Raw genomic sequence first — 4,718 nt, 5'->3', positions numbered from 1 at the left:
AAGTGGGGGAAAGAAACGTTTTGTAATATTTTCAAAAAAAAAATTATTGGCGAGGCTTAATGGTACCCAAAATTCTACCAACTATGGCCACATCCTTTTTCTTCAAAATCTAGAACAAAGTCTGATATTTGTCTACAACAACCTTCTAAAATTAGAGGATGACTATTGAATGCTTAGATCTCGTATTTCATGGCTTAACGATGGGGACGCTAACACTAAGTTTTTCCATATAAGTGCTACTAATAGAAAAAGAAAGAACCACATAAGCATCTTTAAAAACGATCAAGGATGTTGGGTAGACAACCACAATGATCTTCTAACATACACCCATAATTATTTCCAAAGCATGTTTACAACTAGTCATAAGCATACTAATTGGCTAAATATCCAAAAGAGTCACCCAGCTTTGATATTTTAGACCTCTCAACTCTTGATAAACCACTACTTGACAGTGAAATTAATACTGCGATGTTCTCCTTTAAACTTTTTAAAGCACCAGGGCCAGATGGTTTACACATTTTTTTATCAAAAATATTGGCACATTGTTAACAAGTCTGTTCGTACCCTATGTCACAACATCTTTAATAATTACTCTATCCTTTCAGACGTTAATACTACTTACTTGTGTCTAATCCCTAATATTCCTAATGCTAACAATTTAAAGAACTTCATACCTATAGGTCTTTGTAACACTATTTATAAGACAATCACAAAAATCATCGCTAATAGAATCAAGCCTTCTCTAGATAAATTGATTAGTCCTTGCCAATCGGGCTTTATGAAAAATAGAAAGGCTAGTGATAATGCCGTCATTATCCAGAAAATGGTCTCTAATTTCAAAAAAAAAACATCAAATATGGTAGTACGTTACTCAAAATCGACTTAGAAAAAGATTTTGATAAGCTAGAATGGTCCTTTATCTATAGAATGTATTATTTTTTAAATTCCCTCCAAATATCTTCAAACTTATCATGTCTTGTATTACAACTAATATCATTGTTTTCCTTGTCAATGGCTCAAAAATAAAAATTTTAACCTTAGTAAACGAATTAGACAAGGAGACACCATGTCACCATACATCTTTATACTATGTATGGAGATACTTTCTAGATATATTAACCATCAGGTTGAGATCAAGCAATAGTTCCCCATTAAAATAAACCCCAAAGGTTCTGCCCTTTTCCACTTATTCTTTGCAGACGATCTAGTTTTAATGGGTAAAATTAACAAGACAACCTGCTCCACAATCTGTAATGGTCTAGAAGTATTCTGTGACATGTCCTGTCAAACTATCAATTACAAAAAGTCTAAAATTATTTTCTCAATTAGCTGCTCAAAAGACTGCATTAATAATACCTCTTCTATTTTGGCATTACGAGTAGTAATTCCTTTGAAAAATATTTAGGTTTTCCCATATTCAAGGTCACCCAAAACCCAAAGACTTCCAATACATAATTGATAACATACGTGCCAAACTCTTTACTTGAAAAACAAATTGCATGAACATAGCTGGTAGGTTTACCCTAGTCGCTGCCACTCTTGTTAGTCTACCCGCTTGCTATATACAATATGCCATTCTCCCCTCTAAAACACTCAAGACAATTGTTAAGATCCAAAGGAATTTTCTATAGGGAACAAACGATTCTAAAAAGAAATTGCACCTTCTTAGTTGGCATGTAGTTACTAATAATAAAGAAAATGGGGGCCTAGGCCTGAGGAAAGCTAAATAAAAAAACTTAACTCTTCTTACCAGCCTAGCCTGGCACCTTAGTAATAACCCACACGCCCTTTGGGCCGACATACTAATCAAAAAGTATATTAACCGCTCTATCTCTAATCACTCCTTCAGCTGGAAAAGTCTTCTTAAAGGTTGGTCAATTTATCATAAAGGTAGTTCGTGGTTATACAATAAAACTCTTTCCTAAATATTTGGGACTCTAAATGGATCCCAAATTGCAAAAGCCTTAGGGAATATGTTATTGGGTCCCTCAATAAACATGAATCATCCCTAACAATTAGGGACATAAGGCATGCCAATGCCTGGAACTTTGATGTTATCTCCTTTCCAATGCCTAGAGATCTCACTGAAAAAATCCACTTAGTTATTTTTCCCCCTCGAAGCTTCATCAGACATCCCAATGTGGGTGGTTAATAATAGTGGTACTTTCACAATAAAGTCTTGCTATAGTTGGATAGATAATGAACATACTTCCAATAAAGACTTAACATGGATTTGGAAACTTCATTGCCTTATAAAATAAAACATTTTCTTTGGTTATGCCTCCATGGCAGGATACCATGTAGGCATTACCTCCATCGAATTGGCATAACATTGACGAATTGTACACGACTGTAGAAAAGAGCCAGAAAAATCACTCATATTTTTTCTGGATGCCCTATAGAAATGGATCTATGGTTTAAACTTGGGATTAATACCAATAATATTCTCATAAATGAAGAGAGTTGGCTAAAAAATATTATTAACTTAGACTCGACCATTCCTACTAATCTTATCGATTGACTTACATTGTCCCCCTTCGTCATTTGGAACCTTTGAATTAATAGAAACAATAATAACATAAATAACACCTCAAATGATGTATCTTTGAGATTTGTTTTGAAACAAGCGACTGAATACAAATTGCTAACAGAACGAGAAAGTGATCCAAACAAACATATCTCCATCCAAGTTTACAGGATAAAACCACAAAAGGGTTGGTACAAACTCAACAAAAATAGAGCCTTCAAAGATGGCGAGGATCATAGAGGTATTGTGGGCATTATCAGGAATAGCAGCGGTGACGGGATGAAAATTCACTCAAAAGCATCCATCCACTGATTACAGGCTCTTTATTATAGCCTTCAATTTGCGTGGGAGCAAAAAATCTATCCACTAAAGGTGGAAACAAATGCAACACAGGTAATCAACTATATTAACTATGAATGCGCAACTTATGATTATCTTATAAATAATTGCAAGTGGTTGAAATCCAAAATAGATATACTGGTGATCAGGTATAGCTTCCGATAAGGAAATGAAGTTGCACACTTTTGGCAAAGGAGGCAGCAAGGCAACCTGAAGTTAATAAACTTAGTCATTTAGCTATTCCACCATTTTGCATCACGACCAGGATGTTGTCGGACAAATCTGGTGATATTTTTGTTTAAGACAGTATCTACTAATGTTGTAAGCTTTTAGCCAAACTGGGTAACTTTAATGCCATGCATGGCCTTTCAACATTATGTAATGATCCAATGGATCAAGAAACTGTTTCTACTTAGTACCTATTAAACAAATATTTCCAGTTTATCAATAAATAAATTAAAAAAAAAAGTATTTGTAATCTAATACACGTAACCTCCTCATAATCTTTTCTGCTTAGCTAAATAATACAATCTTACAAATAGCTCAACTCAGAATATAACATATAATCCAGGTAAAATACCTTCAACCATTGTAATTGACATAACACCAAACAAGAAAAAGATAATTAGTTGACAAAAAAATAAAATAAAAAAGGGAAGAAAACCCAACATGTCTAAGTCCTAACATTGCAATTCTATAGATTTTTAAAAGAAAACAAAATTAGAAACAAGACTACACACTATAATTCACCAAAGCTTATATTAAAAGGGACCATCTTTAAACATTTGAATAATTACAATTCTGAATGAAAACCAAAACCACTTCAAATTCAAATAGAAAATTAACAAAAACCTCAAGACCATCGAGATTCAAGCATAAAAACAGAAACCCAGATCAAATTCAATTCAAGAATTAGATCATAAGCAATAAACTCCAAAATCCTACAAAAATATTTAAAAAAACAAATAAAAGATTGTAACTTTTGATGTCAAATAATTCTACAATTGATTCTATAAGATTATAGAATTTTGGAGAATTTATTTTTTATAACTTCTCTGGTGCTAGGAGAGATGAAGAAGATTTTTTTTTGTTGAGGGTGGTTATTTGAGTGGGGGATATGGGTCAGGAAAAAGGTTTTAAATTTGGGAGAAATTCAAAAATAGCCAGATTTATAACTGGTCACTCAAAAATAGCCACAAATTCAGAAATCATCGAAATTTAGCCACTTTTTATATAAAGATAAATCTGAACGAAAACGTTGTTCAAAATTCAGAAAATACTCTAGCATAATATACTGGATTTCCAGTAAAGTATACTGGAACTCCAATATATTATACTGGAGCCATCAAAGTATACAGGTACAATATAATATGCTGGAAGTTCATACATAGGTGCGCCGAACTCCAGTATATTATGCTGGACCGGTCTCTGTTGCAGCAAAATAGTGGTTATTTTTCAATGACTTGGCAAACGCTGGCTATTTTTGAATGACCAGTCCGAAAACTGGTTAGCATGTGTTATTTTAACTTCAATTTTGGTTATTTTAAAATTGGGGTTGGACCTTTTGCTCCTGAACTACCATGTGTCCCTCCGTTAAAATTAAGGGTGATTTTGAATTAAAATATAATGGTGGGGGTCCATATATACTGATAGTACAATGAAGGATAAAAATAATTTTCAATAGTAGAGGGATATACTTGGCCCTTTTCCGTATTTATTTTCTACTCCTATCTAATAATTGGTGCTACTGTTCTACATATAAGATTATTATTTCATGAGTTCGGTAACTTTTATGGTTTTGTAAATATTTGTGTAATTATTAGTAGTTGTTGTTTTCTCAGAAATTCTTGAA

Source organism: Nicotiana attenuata, unplaced genomic scaffold, assembly GCF_001879085.1.
Source record: "Nicotiana attenuata strain UT unplaced genomic scaffold, NIATTr2, whole genome shotgun sequence".
NCBI classification, from domain to species: domain Eukaryota; kingdom Viridiplantae; phylum Streptophyta; class Magnoliopsida; order Solanales; family Solanaceae; genus Nicotiana; species Nicotiana attenuata.
Note: the sequence above shows the minus strand (reverse complement) of the source record.